Genomic DNA, 20684 nt, shown 5'->3' on the forward strand with positions numbered 1-20684 from the left:
ACAAATGGGATGATGAATAATGGGGCCTAAACCCACACCAGTCTTGCCCCCAAGTGCAAGACAAGGCATATCAACAACAGACTGTGTGTTTATACAATATGAATCTAGGAAGGACCACACTGTGTGGAAACAGTGAGAAAAATGTTTTGAAATTTCTGTTACTATGACACATTTAGGAGAAGTGGATTCATAAAAGTATTCAGACCCTTTCACTTTCTACACACTTCACTGTGTGTACATTTAATCTTAAATTGATTCACTTGCCATTTTTGCCCATCAAGCTATACTCAATTACTCAAAATGACAAAGTGGACACATGTTTGCAGAAAAGTTTGTAAATTTATCACAGATGCCAATCTCTCATTCCTAGAAGTATTTAGTCCCTTTGCTGTGGCACTCCAAATTCTGTACAGGTGCCTCCAGCTTGCTTTGATTCTCCTTGAGATGTGTCTAGACCATGATCGGAGTCTATCTGTGGCACAATGCATCGATTGGATGGAAATTGTTTTAGAAAGGTACACATGTACCTGTGTAAAGAAAGTCCCATAATTCACAATACATGTCAGGACAAGCGCCAATCCATTAAGCCCAAGGAACTCTCTCAGAAGACCTCCATGAGCAAACTGTGTTGAGGCATAGATCAGGGAAAGGGGATAACACTGTCTCTAAAGCTTTGAGTTTTCCCAGGAGTACAGTGGCCTTAATAATTGTGAAATGGAGCTTGGAACCACCAGGACTCTTCCTAGTAACCACACAAGAAGGGCCTTGGTCTGAGAGGTGACAAAGAACCCAATGGTCACTCTGTAGCAGAGCTTCAGAACTGCTCTGCTGAGATGGAACAACCTGTTGGAAAGATGACCATTTCAGCATTACTCCATCAATCGGGCATTTATGGTAGAGTGGCTGGATGGAAGCCACTCTTGAGTAAAAAGGCATATGACAATTTAAAGGACTCTGAGGCCATCAGGAAAAAATATTTTCTGGTCTGATGAGACCAAAATTGAATGCTTTAGGCATAGCTCCAAGAACTATGTCTGGTAAAAGTCCAGGCACTACCTAATACCATCTTAAAGCTGAAGCATGGTGATGGCAGCATCATATTATGGGGATACATGGACAGGGACACTAGACTGGTCAAGATAAATGCAGCCAAATACAGAGATGGCCTTAAAGAAAACCTGCTCCAGAGTGCACACCACCTCAGACTGGGGCAACGGTTTACCTTTCATAATGACCATGGCCCAAAGCATACAGCCAAGAGAACACTGAAGTACCTATGGGAAAGTCTCTTAGTGTCCTTGAGTGGCCCAGACAAAGCTCACACTTAAAACCCATAGAACATATGAAAACAATAGTTCACAGTCACTTTCCTTCCAATCTAACAGAGCCTGAGAGGATCTGGCAGGAAAAATGCGATAAACTTCCTAGATCCAGGTGGGCAACGCTTGTAGAGACTTGGCCAAGAAGACTGGAAGCTGGAATTGCTGCCAAAGGTGCTTCCACTAAGTACTGAATTAGGGTCTGAATATTTCTATGAATGACAGATCTCATTTTTTGATTTTTAATAAATTTGAAAACATGCTTTTACTTTGTCATTATGGGATACTGAGTACAGAGTAATGGGGATTGTCGAAGAGAGGTGAAAAAGAGAGTGCAGGCAGGGTGAAGTGGGTGAAGAAGAGTGTCAGGAGTGATTTGTGACAGACGGGTATCAACAAGAGTGAAAGGGAAGGTCTACAGGACGGTGGTAAGACCAGTTATGTTATATGGGCTGGAGATGGTGGCACTGCCCACAAAGCAGGAGACAGAGCTGGAAGTGGCAGAGTTAAAGATGCTAAGAATTCCATTGGGGGTGACGAGGATGGACAGGATTAGAAATGAGGACATTAGAGGGTCAGCTCAGGTTGAACGGTTTGGAGACAAAGTCAGAGAGGCGAGATAACATTGGTTTGGACATGTGCAGAGGAGAGATGCGGAGTATATTGGAAGAAGGATGTTAAGGATAGAGCTGCCAGGCAAGAGGAAAAGAGGAAGGCCTAAGAGAAGGTTTATGGATGTGGTGAGAGAGAAGACATGCAGGTGATGGGTGTGACAGAACAGGATGAAGAGGTCAGGAAGAGATTGAAAAAGATGATCAACTGTGGCAACACCTAACGGGTGCAGCCGAAAGAAGAAGAAGAGTGCAGATTAAAAGGCAACATTTGCAAATGTATCCATTTGAAATGAAATCTACAACACAATAAAGTGCATAAGGTGAAGGGGTCTGTATACTTTCTGAGTATAGTGTATGCAACTCCAACTCACAACAAAGGGTCCTTATTGTCACATGTTTTAAGTACAATGAAATTGTCCCCTGCATGTGCTAATCAACATGCAATACACTGCCACTCTCTGGCACCATCATTAGCAAATAGAACAACCTTACCTTAAAACTTCTGTCTTCCTTATCTGGAAATTTTCACAACACATTTTCCATAACCTACGACCTGATTCATTTCTACACAATATACTATAAACACATCTTCTGAAAAAGGCACTATATAAAATAGACCATTGCCTTTAGTGATCAGATCACATAAGGAAACACCACCCATACGATGCCGAACCTCTGGCCAAAACCACACAAACTTTTAACGATTCGAAGGAGGAAAGAACCTGGATAGACCTAAGAGGGCCTTGCCACACAAAAACCCCAAAAGACAAAAAAAAAGAAGTCACCGGTCTCCCACCATCAAGTCCCCCCCCCCCCCCCCCCCCCCAAACGATGAGCAAAACAGACCTTATCAAGTTCATCTACCACAGATTTAAAGACTGAGTGAGAGTGCAAGTGTGTGCAGGGGGTTTAGATGGTTCCTGCCTTGCACCCAGGACTGGCTCTAGAATCCCTATTTGGTTTGAGAAGGGTAAGTTGTAACTTCAGGACTGGTAAGAGGCAAAACAAAAGCCTTTTGCATTCTTTGGTTGTCAGCACCGGAATGAGCCTTGAGGCCAGGGTGTTGTAAAACAGTCAAGAGCCGACTTGCAGATCTGACACCCTGTAGACTCTCATCTGCATTGTGGTGCGACTTGTAAATTAGCAGGTAACAAGCCGTCATTCAGGTCGTCCTGCACTCGCATTGTCCTGCTGGAGCACAACTATGAGATAAGAAGGGCAGGAATGGCTCAGCGTGACACCAAACAGGCTCAGCAGTCTGCCCATGTTGTCAAACTGGCTGAGTTAGCTGATGGAAAGGGACTTACGAAAGGAGGCTTTAAACACAGCCGCCACTTCTGTAGCACCATCTTTTCTGGTGACACACAGGACAATCTTTAGCCTCTGCCCAAATTCTCCCAAAGTATGCCCTCAGCACTCCTGAAAGATTTTGGCTCATACTGATTTAGCAGCAACACTCCAGTCTTGCAGATTTGTCGGCTGCACACTTCTTGTTACACTTCACCCCATTGGTTCCCTGCTGGTTTGAGACCTGGGCATTGTGTAGCCCACTGCAGCAAGCTGAACTCACTGTAATTTCTGTGACAACCAGCCCTTTTTGTGACATGGCACATTATCTAAAAGACTTTGGGCTGTGTCCTCTTTGGTGATGGATGTGATCAGCAACAGTGCATGACCAATGTTAAATTGGTATAAAGACACCTAATGTAGTATCAGTAGAAGGTGGACTTCTTACCTGCAAGTCCAACCAGCACGTAACGCCTATTGCCGCTCTCCATTTTATGCAGCACCTCTCACTGAAATTTCTGCTTCTAAACACTCAACACAAGCATCGATCAAAACAAAGCACTGGTGAATGTACAAGAGAGGAAAAATACACCGGGTGGGCAAAACACTGGAGCAGTTGTCCATTTTTATATAGTGACCTTCATTGTGAGCTCTGTTTCTAAGTGGTTTACAGAAGTATCATGAGTTAACATAATGATGGGGCAGCCTACATGCATAACTTCAAACAGAAATGCAGAGTCAGGTGGAAAAGAGGCTGGTATCCATTTTTATATAGCACCTTTCACTGTAAGCTCTGAATAATGCAGGCTCACCCAGGAAAAAAGGCTTAGGAATTGTGATCCATTTTATATAGTGCCTTTCACTGTAAGCTCTTTGTGAATAATACTGGCTCATCTGGAAAAAAAAATGGCAGAGGAACTTTAATCCATTTTATATAGTAAGCTCTGTGAATAATACAGACTAACCTATAAAATGGCTGAAAAACTGTGAATCATTTTACATAGCACCTTTCACTGGGAGTTCTGGGAATAATACAGGCATACCCACAAATAAGACAGAGGAATTGTAATCAGTTGTATATAGCGCCTTTCATTGTTAGTTCTAAATAATGCAGGCTCACCTATAAAGAAGGCAGAGGAAGTATAATCCATTTTATAGTGCCTTTCACTGTGAGCTCTGTGAATAATGCAAGTTCATCTGGAAAAAGGCAGAGGAACTGTGATCCATTTTATATAGTGCCTTTCATTGTAAGCTCTATAAATAATGCTGGCTCATCTGGGAAACAAGGCTAAGAAACTGTAATCCATTTTATGTAGTGCCTTTCATTGTGAACTTTATAAATAATATTGGCTCACGTGGAAAAAATGGCAGAGGAACTGTAATCCATTTTAAATAGTGCCTTTCACTGTAAGCTCTGTGAATAATACAGACTAACCAAAAAAATGCTGAGGAACTGTGATTCATTTTATATAGCACCTTTCACTGGGAGCTCTGGGAATAATACGGGCTCACCCACAAATAAGACAGAGAAACTGTAATCAGTTTTATATAGCGCCTTTCATTGTTAGTTCTAAATAATGCAGGCTCACCTATAATGAAGGCAGAGGATGTATAATCCATTTTATAAAGCCTTTTGATGTGAGCTCTGGGAATAATGCAAGTTCATCTGGAAAAAAAAAAGGCTAAGAAACTGTGATCCATTTTATATAGTGCCTTTCACTGTAAGCTCTGTAAATAATGCTGGCTCATCTGGGAAACAAGGCTAAGAAACTGTAATCCATTTTATGTAGTGCCTTTCATTGTGAACTTTATGAATAATATTGGCTCACATGGAAAAAATGGCAGAGGAACTGTAATCCATTTTAAATGACGACTTTCACTGTAAGCTCTGTGAATAATACAGACTAACTTAAAAAAAAGGTTGAGAAAATGTGATCCATGTTATATAGCACCTTTCACTGGGAGCTCCGGGAATAATGTGGGATCACCAACAAATAAGACAGAGGAACTGCAATCAGTTTCATTCAGTGCCTTTCATTGTTAGTTCTCTATAATGAAAGCAGAAGAAGTATAATCCATTTTATAGTGTGGTTCAATGTGAGCTCTGTAAATAATGCAAGTTCATCTGAAAAAAAGGCTGAGGAACTGTGATTCATTTTATATAGTGCCTTTCGTTGTGATCTTTGTGAATACTTTTTTATTTTATATAAGACCTTTGTGAGTTAAGAGAGCAATGGAACTATGAGAAGGAAACAAATTTGTGTGTGTCCTGCGGTGGGTTGGCACCCTGCCCAGGATTGTTTCCTGCCTTGTGCCCTGTGTTGGCTGGGATTGGCTCCAGCAGACCCCCGTGACCCTGTGTTCGGATTCAGCGGGTTGGAAAATGGATGGATGGATGGATAAATACACACAATAAAAAGGGCAGGACAACAACGCCTGGTACGGTAGACAAAACACTGGGCCACAGATCTATTTTTTATTGCGCCTTTCATTGTGACCACCGTTTCTAAACACTTTAAACAAGAAGCAATCAAAATAAAACACTGACAAAAATACAAAAAAAAAAACTGGTGGGTAAAAGACACAGCGGAAAATACATTGGGCCAGTGATGCTTTTTATATAGCGCCTTTCATTGTGAGCTGATTTTAAGCCATTCACAAAAGTACAATTGAGCGCATTGATTCTGATGCAAAAATGCCTTTAAATAAGGGGAATCAAACACAAAAGTCAACTGCAACACAAGTCTAACATTCACAACTTTTGCTCAGCCTTTTCAAAACTGATTTTTTATAGCGCCCCTCACAGTTGGGCAGTACAGCGCCATCTGCGGATCAAGCACATCATGGCCTTACTGTTCCCGCTCACTTATCCATCCTTTTTAAGTCAGGTTGCCGAATACTGCAGCCCACGTAGAAAAGCCCGGGTGCAAACACGGCTCTACGCTCCACTTGACAGAAGGCAGTGCTCGGCTTCATATTTCGTCTAAACCTTTCTTTTTGCCCATTGCCGGTCTGAGCCGGTTTTTGCCCACTTTACATTTGTTTACTTTTCCTTACACACACAACTCTCTCTCTCTTTTTCAGGACCACTGACGCAGTAAATGAGATAACACGGCCGAACCAAACTGCATGTCGCCTTTTAGCTTACCGTCTCGTGGGTCCAACGCGTAAAGGCGCTTCTCGAAGTGCAGCAGGTAAATCGCGCAGGGCAGGGCCACGCCTGCACGACGGAGGCTTTAAAACAAGTCGAACCGGACAGACTCGTGACATCACCGCATGACTGCAGGGACACAACAAAAGTCAGCACCTCCATGTAAAAAAAAAAAAAAAAAAAAAAAGCCTGCTTGATGCTTCCATTGAGACGAAAGGAAGTGCAACTGGCCGCGGATCTGAGGTTGAGTGGAAGTCGCGCACGAGGAAGCCCACGATGGCGCGTCAAAAAAAGAAAAAAACAATAACGCGCGCGTTTCCATCTCCGTGAAGAAATGGGCGGGAAGATCATTCATTGGATGCTTGGTGTGATTGGCATCTCGATTCAATGTACGGAATCGATACTTTCGATCCATTTGATTCGTTTCTACGTATAACTTATACTTGTCTGTAGCTCGTGGTGGTCCCTCTGATCACATCACAAAGTTTCATATATGTACGTTATGTTATGCGTGTAGATAAAAATCTTTATATATAATACGCTACCGTGGCTGTTCGTTTGTCTGTCCAGGATTTAAATCACCTGTAGCTCGCAAACCATTTCACCAATTGACCTGAAATTTGGAACACATATACTACGTGACGTCTAGTATCCGCTTTCGGGGTGATGATCTACCTCCAAGGTTATTCCTCTTTTATTTTTATTTTAATTTATTGTACAATCAACTCCCAGCAGTGGCCAGCAGGGCGGCTGTGCGGCGCATGCGTACGGGTGCCGTTCTCATCCCTACCCCTTTCACCGTTACTTCCCCTACCTCTTCATATCTTAAATCACGGGTGGGCAGATTCAGTCCTGGAGGGCCGCAGTGGTTGCAGGTTTTTGTTCCAACCCAGTTGCTTAATTAAAAACCAATCCTTGTCAATTATTTAATTTCATTGCTTGTTAGTGCTTTAACTCTGCTATATCAGGTAAATAATTGACAAGGACAAGGTTAAAGCCGAAATTTCCACTTTAATCATAAAATAGACTTTTTTATTATGTCCTTATTTTTTTTTCTCTGTGGCTCAAATACACCGCAGCACATTCTGATGGTATTGTAAAGGTGAAAAAAAAAAAAAAAAACGACGGCACAGAAGATGATATGTGAGAATTTAAAAATGTATCCTGTCATTACTTTGGGGAATATGCGACGCTTGAATATCAAAGCACCACGAATGCATTTGTATGTCCGCATTTTGCTTCACCACATGGAACCATTCATCAAACATCGAAGCGCGCACATCGACCCTGAAGGATCCTAAAAGCGGCTAATTTTGGTTCTGTACATTACCACAATGAATTTTAAATGAAACAACTCAGATGCAGTTGAAGTGCAGACTTTCAGCTTTAATTCAGTGGGGTGAACAAAACGATTGCATAAAAATGTGAGTCAACTAAAGCATTTTTTGAACACAATCCCTTCATTTCAGGGGCTCAAAAGTAATTGGACAAATGAAATAACTGGAAATCAAATGTTCATTTCTAATACTTGGTTGAAAACCCTTTGCTGGCAATGACAGCCTGAAGTCTTGAACTCCTGGACATCACCAGATGTTGGGTTTCCTCCTTTTTAATCCTCTGCCAGGCCTTTACTGCAGCGGCTTTCAGTTGCTGTTTGTTTGTGGGCCTTTCTGTCTGAAGTTTAGTCTTCAACAAGTGAAATGCCTGCTCAGTTGGGTTAAGATCAGGTGACTGAGTTGGCCATTCAAGAATTTTCTACTTCTTTGCTTTAATAAACTCCTGGGTTGCTTTGGCTGTATGTTTTGGGTCATTGTCCATCTGTATCATGAATCAATTTGACTGCTGTATTTAGCTGGATTTGAGCAGACAGTACTCCTGTCTCCCTCCACTGTGTTTTACAGATGATGTGCTATGCTTTGGATAATGAGCTGTTCCACGCCTTCTCCATACTTTTTTCTTGCCATCATTCTGGTAGAGGTTGATCTTGGTTTCATCTGTCCAAAGAATGTTTTTCCAGAACTGTGCTGGCATTTTTAGATGTTCTTTAGCAAAGTCCAATCTAGCCTTTCTATTCTTGAGGCTTATGAGTGGCTTGCACCTTGCAGTGCACCCTCTGTATTTACTTTCATGCAGTCTTCTCTTGATGGTAGACTTGGATATCGATACGCCTACCCCCTGGAGAGTGTTGTTCACTTGGTTGGCTGTTGTGAAGGGGTTTCTCTTCACCATGGAAATGATTCTGCGATCATCCACCACTGTTGTCTTCCATGGACGTCCAGGTCTTTTTGCATTGCTCAGTTCACCAGTGCTTGGTTTCTTTCTCAGGATGTACCAAACTGTAGATTTTGCCACTCGTAATATTGTAGAAATTTCTCAGATGGGTTTTTTCTGTTTTCTCAGCTTAAGGATGGCTTCTTTCACCTGCATGGAGAGCTCCTTTGACCGCATGTTGTCCGTTCACAGCAAAATCTTCCACATGCAAGCACCACACCTCAAATCAACTCCAGGCCTTTTATCTGCTTAATTGATAATGACATAACGACGGACTTGACCACACCTGCCCATGAAATAGCCTTTGAGTCAATTGTCCAATTACTTTTGAGCCCTGAAATGAAGGGATTGTGTTCAAAAAATGCTTTAGTTGTGTCACATTTTTATGCAATCGTTTTGTTCACCCCACTGAATTAAAACTGAAAGTCTGCACTTCAACTGCATCTGAGTTGTTTCATTTAAAATTCATTGTGGTAATGTACAGGACCAAAATTAGAAAGAAGTTGTCTCTGTCCAAATATTTATGGACCTAACTGTATATAAAATCCAACGTCTGACTGTCTGTCTGTCTGTCTACTTTTCACGAGAGAACTACTTAACAGATTTAGATCGCTTTTTTTTTTTTTTGTATAATTTGCTTGAACATTCTGGTTGATTTTGTGACTTCTCTCATCACACTAAGCATCATAGTTCCCTTGCAGGAGCAATTTAATCGAGGCTGCGGGCCGAGGGGAGGGGCAAGAGTGACGTCAGGAGTGGGGAGCCGGGCAGGCCCTACTCATTCATGTCCCAGCCTCCGTGCCAGTCACTCTACCTCTGGCCACGTTTTGGAGAGCACCTTGCCTCCGCTTAGCTAGCGATACCTGTTTGTTTATTGATTTTTAAAGTTTGTCCTGTTTCACTATTAGGCAGTTGGAGCCGCAGGGGGCCAGCTAGAACTGTATATAATTCATTATATATTTAACATGATAATTCATATGCCATTACCCTGATGACACATTTTTTAAGATTGTAAGTGTCAGAGTAGATGGACTGGCATCACTACAGGGATTGAGGTTAATTCCCTACCCGATCAGGAAGCTGAAATGGTAGGATGTGGATGGACCAATAAAGTGTAGCTGCAGACCTCCAGAGCTACACTCCATTGATGAGGTTGTTGCTTTATATTATATGTCACTATGGTTAAGATTATCTGCTGATTAATTGTACAGACTGCATCTCTGTTGTTAGCCATTAGCACTAAAACATAAGTAATATGATAGTTATAATTTGTTACTACCCCTCACCTATTCTGTCTCTTTTCCTGTTACTCAAATGTGGCACTTGGTGCCACTGCCCACCTGCCAGGTTGTTCTGCCTGCTTAAGGTAAAGTCATCTCTGATGGAGGATCGCAGGAATCGTGGGAAGGAGGGGTCCTTTCATCGGATTGGCTGGCCCAGCGCTGACAGTTTGATGGCTGAGGTTTCCAGGACTCTGAACAAATCCAAATCGTATTATGGGATATCATCTACTGTTAAATTCTGCTCTGTACTTGTAATATTTCTATTGCACTATTATATTGTATTGAGGATGACTTGTGTTCTGTGTATAGTATTGTATTCTCCCGCTTTTGTTTGACACCCACTGCATGCCCATCCTACCTGGACAGGGGTCTCTCTTTGAACTGCCTTTCCTAAGGTTTTTTCCATTTTTTTTCCCTACTAGAGTTTTTTTGGGGGATTGTTTCCTTGTCTTCTTAGAGAGTCAAGGCTGGGGGGCCGTCAAAAGGCAGGGCCTGTTAAAAGCCCATTGCGGCACTCCTTGTGTGATTTTGGACTATACAAAATTAAATTGTATTGTATTGTATTGCATTAGGATTACACAAGTCTCAAGTCAAGCCAACCAAATAACAAAAATTTGCAATCCAAAAACATGGCTGTCCATTGGAGCTACTCAAACTCAGAGCTGTGGAGGTCTGCAGCTGGACCCATCTCAGATGGAGACGCATCCCTGCCGGGATGGTTGCTGGCACCTTTCATGGTTTGGGGGGCCATAATGTAAGGACAGAGGGAGGCTGCTTCCCGAGGCAATGTATTCCCACTGTAAAAAGAGTGGCAGGATCCCTCTGGAGGAACTTCCCATTTGTAACTCCGCAGGGCATATTGGGAGATGTAGTTCTGAGAAGCAGCCCTGGATGGGTACTTGGGTACCACCAGGGGGCACTGCCAGGGAACACTGCTTTGGGAGACTTTCGCCCGGCCCGGAAGTGCTTCCGATGTGTAATGGTTTGATAACTGAAGTACCTTTGGGTCCAACATAAAAGACGCCACTTCATCTGCACCAGGGTGTCAGAGTCAGGAGTAGGTGGACGACACTCACAGAGGAGTGGTGGAAGGAAATCTATCGTGCTGGATTGATTTAACCCTGTAAGGAAATTATTGTATATTAAATAAGCTTAAAGCTCATTAAATATGAGTTGTGTTTGGGGTCTGAGACTCTGGGGTGCCCACTAGTGACCACAAGAGGCATAATTTTAAAAAGACATTACAATACAGAATCACAAGTGAATGAGAATTGGGCAACTCCTTATGATTCTTTCACAAATCAAATGAATGAAAACTGTCGGACTGGTATTTGGATAGTGACTCGTTCACAAATTAAATGAGTCGAGAAGCACTCATTGTGTGATTTTGGACTATACAAAATTAAATTGCATTGTATTGTATTGCATTAGGATTACACAAGTCAGACAGTTCTTTTGCATGCGGCTTACACATCCAACAGGGGGCAGCGCAAGTGTTGCCACAGCAGCAGTTTTCCCACCCAGTTGAGCTGTTTTTCCTGCAGGAGAAAAACAGGTTTGCATGGATTGCGTTTTTGTGAACTGTTTATTCAACCACCATCTTCCACATTATTACCATGTTTTTCATCCATCCCTGGTTTTTCCATCTACAGTAATCCCTCCTCCATCGCGGGGGTTGCGTTCCAGAGCCACCCGCGAAATAGGAAAATCCGCGAAGTAGAAACCATATGTTTATATGGTTATTTTTATATTGTCATGCTTGGGTCACAGATTTGCGCAGAAACACAGGAGGTTGTAGAGAGACAGGAATGTTATTCAAACACTGCAAACAAACATTTGTCTCTTTTTCAAAAGTTTAAACTGTGCTCCATGACAAGACAGAGATGACAGTTCTGTCTCACAATTAAAAGAATGCAAACATATCTTCCTTTTCAAAGGAGTGCAAAGCAAGCAGTCAAAAAAAAAATCAATAGGGCTTTTTGGCTTTTAAGTATGCGAAGCACCGCCGGTACAAAGCTGTTGAAGGCGGCAGCTCACACCCCCTCTGTCAGGAGCAGGAAGAGAGAGAGAGAGAGAGAGAGAGAGAGAGAGAGAGAGAGAGAGAGAGAGAGAAAGCCACAGAAAAACAAAGTCAAAAATCAATACGTGCCCTTTGAGCTTTTAAGTATGCGAAGCACCGGTGCAGCATGTCCTTCAGGAAGCAGCTGCACACAGCCCCCCTGCTCACACCCCCCTACGTCAGCGCAAGAGAGAGAGAGAAAGAAAGTAAGTTGGGTAGCTTCTCAGCCATCTGCCAATAGCGTCCCTTGTATGAAATCAACTGGGCAAACCAACTGAGGAAGCATGTACCAGAAATTAAAAGACCCATTGTCCGCAGAAACCCGCGAAGCAGCGAAAAATCCGCGATATATATTTAAATATGCTTACATATAAAATCCGCGATGGAGTGAAGCCGCGAAAGGCGAAGCGCGATATAGCGAGGGATCACTGTATATATATAATTCACTAAGCCGGAAGACAAGTAGCCACCCATGGAAAGCACGCCAGAAGGGGCGTGGATTCACTAAGCCACCGACAAGTAAGCCGCCCATGGCGCACGCAGGAAGGAACCACGCCCACCAACTCTAAGACCATTGGATTACGACAACAACTCGCAGAGCCACGCCCACCAACTCGGACGCGTCGACTGGGAAAAAACGCTCTCATTAATCTTCGTCTAGGCTACAGTAAACATGTACCTCTGAGCCACATTGACTTTTCGCTTATGACGCACGACCGCGTGCACCATAGCAAACTGTTTTACACGCTACACGCAGCAATTCGTTTCCGCGACTTCTTAGATGCGTCTTCTTGGATGGTCCTGCAGTAACACGGAAAACGTTTCCCGCCCACCAAAGCAGGACCATGTAAAAAGAGGCATGTTTGTCACGGATGTGAATTGCTGAATGCAGCGTCTAAAACAGTTAATAGGCTGCAACAAAATTATGAAAGTACGGGCGCATTTTTTCACACAAGCTGTGTGTCTGTGTGGGTAGGTTGGTGTTAGTTAGTTAATTAGTTCCTCGAAGGATTTCAACATTTAATATGCACAAGCGGTAACACTGCAAAATCAGCCCAAACCAGAAAAGTCGGCTGGCAAAAAGTGGCTGACAAATTAAAAGTGTGTGCATTGTACATACTGAAAGCAGCGTTACGGATTTTGCAAATGTTCATCATATATAATCCACCAAGTCGTCCGACCGTATGATACAAACGACAGAGCACCGCCCAAGAACTCGAACCGCTAGAGAGACACGCCCACCAACTCTAAGAGCACCAACTCTAATACGCCTGCCCGCCTGACTGTTACCAGCGTTCAACCCCAATGTGCTGGAGTGTAAAACCATCACAACTATCAGACGCTGTCTATATCTAAGGAGATATATAGATACTCATTATTCATCCGGCACGCATCCACCCACGCTCTCAAGGTATTCACAGTGTCTGCTCATATGCTCGAACACAACAACTCGCCACACACAAATCTTGCTTTATTTGACTCAACACGGGAAACCTCACCCTAACCGGACACGGAGAGGATTGACAGATTGATAGCTCTTTCTCGAATTGTTCCCCACGAACGAGGAATACCCACTGAGTGCGGGTCATACGCTCCCTCTGAATACGTCCCTGCCCTGTGTACGCTCCCCACCCCCCTCCTACTACCGTGGTTGGGTGACTTGGTGGATTATATATAGAAAAGCAGCCGAAACCGCAAAGAACAATGAAAGGACAACGTGCCTCAGAGGTGCACAGACGACAGCAACTCAGGTGAGGAGTTGGGGGCAGCAAGTCTTTGATAGGCTGCAACAAAATGATGAAAGGACCGGCGCATTTTTTTCACACAAGCTGGGAGGGTGGGTGTTAGTTAATTAGTTACTCGAAGGATTTCAAGATTTAATATGCACAAGCGGTAACACTGCAAAATAAGCCCAAACCTGAAAAGACGGCTGGCATAAACTGGCCAACGAATTAAACGTGGGTGCAATGTACTTACTGAACGCACCGTTATGGATTTTGCAAATGTTCACTTTTTTCATTCAAAGCGCTATCCACACTGGGAGGAACCGGGAAGCGAACCCAAAATCTTCCACAGTCTCCTTACTGTTAACCAGCAACACTACCACTGCGCTACAAGGCAGAAAATGCAGTTAAAGAATGCACCGGGCTCAATTTTATTTTCACTTCTATTTGGACAACTGTGTCATTCAGGAAGTGTTCACCCATCAATACATAATTATGCGGCGTATGCTACGCCGCGGGTTGGCTAGTTTGTATATGAACTTTAGCATTGTAAAATATCCAGTGTATACACTCTTTACTGTTTCTGTCTGAACCTTGACAAAAAAAGTTTTCATTAAGTTTCGCAGTTATGAAACTGAATGTGAAACGAAACTCGGCTGTCGCTTTTCTCTGCTTTGGCACATCTGAAGAGATCTTGTAAAAATAATAGAATCACCGCACTTAGAGGAAGCCCACCCAGCTTGTTGACTTCGTAGCAGATAAACAATTCAACAATTTCTGTCAAATAGCTGAACATTCTGGCTTTGTGAAACGTACCTCAAACAAATTAAACGGGACTCTGGTTTGTGCATTTTCTATTTTCAAGGCAAATTGCTTTGAGTTTTCTGTCCTGACGCTTTGACGTCTTCCTTGGTCTACCGGAATGTTTTACCTTCTATAAACTTCCAGTTTTCCTTATACCTGCAACACATTTTAGACATAGCTGACTCTGTGATAGATAGATAGATAGATAGATAGATAGATAGATAGATAGATAGATAGATAGATAGATAGATAGATAGATACGCACTATATAATAGATAGATAGATAGATAGATAGATAGATAGATAGATAGATAGATAGATAGATAGATAGATAGATAGATAGATAGATAGATAGATAGATATGAAAGGCACTATATAACAGATAGATAGATAGATAGATAGATAGATAGATAGATAGATAGATAGATAGATAGATAGATAGATAGATAGATAGATAGATAGATAGATATGAAAGGCACTATATAACAGATAGATAGATAGATAGATAGATAGATAGATAGATAGATAGATAGATAGATAGATAGATACACACTATATAATAGATAGACAGATAGATAGATAGATAGATAGATAGATATGAAAGGCACTATATAATGATAGATAGATAGATACACACTATATAATAGATAGATAGATAGATAGATAGATAGATAGATAGATAGATAGATAGATAGATAGATAGATAGATAGATACGCACTATATAATAGATAGATAGATAGATAGATAGATAGATAGATAGATAGATAGATAGATAGATAGATAGATAGATAGATAGATAGATAGATAGATATGAAAGGCACTATATAATGATAGATAGATAGATGCACACTATATAATAGATAGACAGATAGATAGATAGATACGCACTATATAATAGATAGATAGATAGATAGATAGATAGATAGATAGATAGATAGATAGATAGATAGATAGATAGATAGATAGATATGAAAGGCACTATATAATGATAGATAGATAGATACACACTATATAATAGATAGACAGATAGATAGATAGATACGCACTATATAATAGATAGATAGATAGATACGCACTATATAATAGATAGATAGATAGATAGATAGATAGATAGATAGATAGATAGATAGATAGATAGATAGATAGATAGATAGATAGATAGACACGCACTATATAATAGATAGATAGATAGACACGCACTATATAATAGATAGATAGATACACACTATATAATAGATAGATAGATAGATAGATAGATAGATAGATAGATAGATAGATAGATAGATAGATAGATAGATAGATAGATAGATAGATAGACACGCACTATATAATAGATAGATAGATAGATAGATAGATAGATAGATAGATAGATAGATAGATAGATAGATAGATAGATAGATAGATAGATCCATGCAGGGAGGACCCGGGAAACAAACCTGGTCCACTTTCACTTTAATGTTAAAGGGTCTTTTTCTGTTGATCAGAGTCAAAAAATTAAATTTAAATCCAATGAGAGTCAATAATGTGTAAAAAGAAAATGTAAAAACGTCCAAAGGCGTGAACACTTTTTATAGGGGCTGCACCTGCACTGCCAGGGTCAAAAAATGTACAGACAGACAGAAGGACAAGTGGACCACTGATGGTGTGAATCCTTACAAGGCCCTTTACAGACGGTAGCGCAGTATCAGTCAAGTATTAGTCAAGTAGAAAAGCAAACGCATGGCGTTCATGATAAAGGGCCATCAGTCTACGACGTGAAGATGGCTCGGACTCCACCCTAAGACCACACTTTTAATTTTTTGGGAAAACAGTGACATCCGTGACACACTTCTCAAGGCCAACCCGCTCATAGCTCTAAGTGTCCGACTCCTGTCTGCCTCGCCTGTTCATCTCTACAGCATGTGCCTGTCCTCCCCCCAACGTGCCATCTGCACTTTAATGCCAAAGGCTAAAGATAAGCTAAAGGATTTAAAAAAAAAAAAAAAAAAAAAAACCCACCCGGCTGCCCCCATTCTCTTCATCATCAGCTATTAGACATATGGCTGCATTTCATGATCATGTTTGCTCCTGTTCAATCATACTGGCGAGACAAAGAAATGAATTTGATATATGAAAAGTAACATGGAGAACAAAGCGGCCCGACCACTGACTTGCTTTGACCCCAAGTGAGTCGTTACCCCCGTCAGCAACCCAGAACGAACAGTCCATCCATCCATTTTCCAACCTGCTCTATCCTAACTACAGGGTCACGGGGGTCTGCTGGAGCCAATCTCAGCCAACACAGGGTGCAAGGCAGGAGACAAATCCTAGGCAGGGCGGCAGCCCACCACAGGGCACACAAACACACCCACACACCAAGCACACAATAGGGACAATTTAGAATCACCAATGCACCTAACCTACATGTCTTTGGACTGTGGGAGAAAACCGGAGCACACCCACACAGACACGGGGAGAACATGCAAACTCCACGCAGGGAGGACCCAGGAAGTGAACCCAGGTCTCCTAACTGCGAGGCAGCAGCGCTACCACTGCGCCACCGTGCCGCCCTCAGAACGAACAAATCTGGGAAAAAAAGGCACAATGGTGACACTGAGGTCCTGCAGGATAAAGCAATTCAGCTTCTTCTACTATATAATAAAACACCAAGGTCTGTGTGGGTGTGTGTGTGTGTGTACGTGTGTGGTCCCTCAGAGCAATCTGATTGGCCAGTTCGGCTTTGGTACGATTGGCCAATTTGGCTTTGGTGTCAAAATCCAAAGAGGAAGTGTGAGTGTGAGACACTTGAGGAGGAAAGGCATAGGAGGCACACCGAGAGTCATCTTCAAACATGAAGAGCACAAAAGCAGACAGGAGGTGAGAAGGGCCACACCACATGCATTTCTGAAGAGCTCATCCGACTGGAGCTAAGCATGTTTGGGCCCCGCCAGTACTTAGATGGGAGACCACCTAGGAAAAAGCTTGGGTATGCTGCCGGAAGAGGTGTTGGGGAGGCCAGCTGGGGGCGCTTCCCCAGTGGTGTGAATGTAGATCCCAATGCCCCATTGCAGTGACAGGGAAACTGTGCTGTAAAAATGGCGGCGTCATCCTTCCGATGAGACGTAAAACTGAGGTCCTGCCTCTCTGTGGTCATTAAAGACCTCTGGGCCTCCTTTGTAAACGGTAGGGTGTTGTAAAAAGGCGCTATATAGACGCCCGACCCGGCACAGATGGACACGGGAGGCACGTATAATAAAACAATTATTTACTTTCTTCACCTGTGGGGCACGTCTTCCCCGTAATCCCCACAGGCACAACACAGTCCCCAATACAACTAAACACACAAGCACTCTTCTCCTTTGCACCACCACTCCTCTTCCTCCAAGCTCCTCCTCCTCCTGACTCTGGCCACTGAGTGGTGGTTGCTGGCACCCAGAAGTGCTCCAGGTGCTTGATTGCTGACATCCGGCTACACTTCCAGTGCCCAGAAGGGTCCAGCAGCTCCTGCTGCAGCACCCCCTGGTGGCGCCTGCGGAACCCAACAGGGCTGCACAACACTTCAACCCCCATGAAGCCCTGGGGGAGTCCGAGGCACCGCTGCAACCCAGGGAGGCTGCCATCTAGTGTCCTGGGGGAGGTATTGGGTTTCCCATACCTGCTCCCCCGGAACATATGCGGCAGGGGCATCCCGGTCGGGCATGGGCCACAGTGTATCCCAATGTCCTGGCTAAACTGCTCACCAAGTCCTAGTCATTCTGCACCCCAAATCATCATAACAATCTCTCACCCCCTCACCACCTAACAGCTAATGTGTGGTGAGTGTACAGCCACAAAATGGCTGCCGTCCCACCATCCAGGTGGATACTGCACATAAGTGGTGGTTGAAGTGGCTCCCCCTTCAATGTCTCCAAGACGGGACAGTTAACTTTGTGAGCTGGAATGTTAAAGGCCTGAATCACAAATTAAAAAGAAAGAAAGTATTCTCTCACCTAACAGGTCTAAACGGTAAAGTAGCATTTTTATAGGAGACCCACTTATTAAGCAAGGATCAGTTCCGGCTGCAAAAAGACTGGACTGGCCAAATATTCCATTAGTTTTATTCTGCTGCCCATGCTCTCTTTCTCAGGGGTGGGGTTGATTTGTTTTCAGTCCTTCTCTTGTAAAATTGATCTATTTGTATGGAATGTTGTGTGATTTCAATAAAATCAATAAAATTTAAAAAAAAAAAGAAAATTTAAACATGAAGAATAGTTCAAGATTCCACCAATAGATGGCGTTAGTAACTGATAGAAAAATTAAAGGAAGTGTTAAAATATTAATTACAAATTATACTAAAACATACCCATGACTAAAAAGTTGAAATAATATATATATATATATTATATATATATATATATTATATATATATATATATATATATATATATATATATATATATATATATATATATATATATACACTTGTATATATATATATACATATATATAAATATGTAACCACCCATACAATCAGATTGTGACACAGACTACGAATGCCGTGAATGTAATTACCCCGATCTACATGCTGTCGAATAAACGAACCACACGCCGTGGCGCAACATTAGGGGCATCGCCTCTGACGCTGATGTCCGAGATTCGATTCCCGAGAGGGAGTGCAGTGGAGTGTGTACACCTGGTGAGCCCAGAATGAGGGCGAAACACGTGTCGCGTACTCTTTGCATTTATTTGACAGTAAAACTATTTCAACAATATATATACTGTATATATAAATAATGCTTTTTAAAAACCACGCTTATATTAAGTTAAAAAGTGTACTAAAAATTTAAAAATAAGTCTCTCACTCATAAAATAAAAGCGTGGGCACTTTTCACCAATCAACATTCAAAAAAACACTTCTTAAAATCTTAGCAAAAGGATCCACCGTTTATTTTATGAGTGAGAGACTTGTTTTTTAATTTTTAGTACACTTTTTAACTTAATATAAGTGTGGTTTTTAAAAAGTATTTTTTATATATTTATTTTTTGAAATAATTGAATTAATTTGCTCTCGAAGACTCAGACTCCTTAATTGTTTCTTTTTTCCTTAATTAGTAGGATCACCAATGCACCTAACCTGCATGTCTTTGGATTGTGGGAGGAAACCGGAGCACTCGGAGGAAATCTATCTATCATTATATAGTGCCTTTCATATCTATCTATCTATCTATCTATCATTGTATAGTGCCTTTCATATCTATCTATCTATCTATTATATAGTGCCTTTCATATCTATCTATCTATCTATCATTGTATAGTGCCTTTCATATCTATCTATCTATCATTGTAAAGTGCCTTTCATATCTATCTATCTATCATTGTATAGTGCCTTTCATATCTATCTATCTATCTATCTATCATTGTATAGTGCCTTTCATATCTATCTATCTATCTATCTATTGTATAGTGCCTTTCATATCTATCTATCTATTATATAGTGCCTTTCATATCTATCTATCTATCTATCTATCTATCATTGTAAAGTGCCTTTCATATCTATCTATCTATCATTGTATAGTGCCTTTCATATCTATCTATCTATCTATTATATAGTGCCTTTCATATCTATCTATCTATCTATCATTGTATAGTGCCTTTCATATCTATCTATCTATCTATCATTGTATAGTGCCTTTCATATCTATCTATCTATCTGTCATTATATAGTGCCTTTCATATCTATCTATCTATCATTATATAGTGCCTTTCCTGTCTATCTATCTATCTATCTATCATTATATAGTGCCTTTCATATCTATCTATCTATCATTATATAGTGCCTTTCATATCTATCTATCTATCTATCATTGTATAGTGCCTTTCATATCTATCTATCTATCTGTCATTATATAGTGCCTTTCATATCTATCTATCTGTCATTATATAGTGCCTTTCATATCTATCTATCTATCATTATATAGTGCCTTTCCTGTCTATCTATCTATCTATCATTATATAGTGCCTTTCCTATCTAGCTATCTATCTATCTATATTCAGGCTCTCGTAAGCTGATACACTTTCAGCAGGTTCTCCACAAGCTCAGCGTTATTCTCTGCTCTGTGACTGTCAAGAAAATTCTGGACAACCGGCACGAATGAGGGCGCTGAGTCAGTGGGCTTCAGTTTCCTGTTGAACTCCTCATCAAGCATCAGTTCAC

General features: G+C 41.7%; 1 protein-coding gene across 3 annotated transcripts in view; it reads right to left on the reverse strand.

The window, feature by feature from the left end:
- fhip1aa (FHF complex subunit HOOK interacting protein 1Aa) overlaps positions 1-20684 on the reverse strand; it is a 126774-nt gene that overhangs the window by 76070 nt on the left and 30020 nt on the right. The window contains exon 1 of one of the 3 annotated variants that reach the window (XM_028802699.2): positions 6369-6533. The exons of the other annotated variants lie outside the window; for them this stretch is intronic. The gene's annotated coding sequence lies outside the window, so the exon portion shown is untranslated. Of the gene's footprint in view, positions 1-6368; positions 6534-20684 lie in introns of those variants that run through there. 3 annotated transcript variants of the gene reach the window in all.

Source organism: Erpetoichthys calabaricus, chromosome 5, assembly GCF_900747795.2.
Source record: "Erpetoichthys calabaricus chromosome 5, fErpCal1.3, whole genome shotgun sequence".
NCBI classification, from domain to species: domain Eukaryota; kingdom Metazoa; phylum Chordata; class Cladistia; order Polypteriformes; family Polypteridae; genus Erpetoichthys; species Erpetoichthys calabaricus.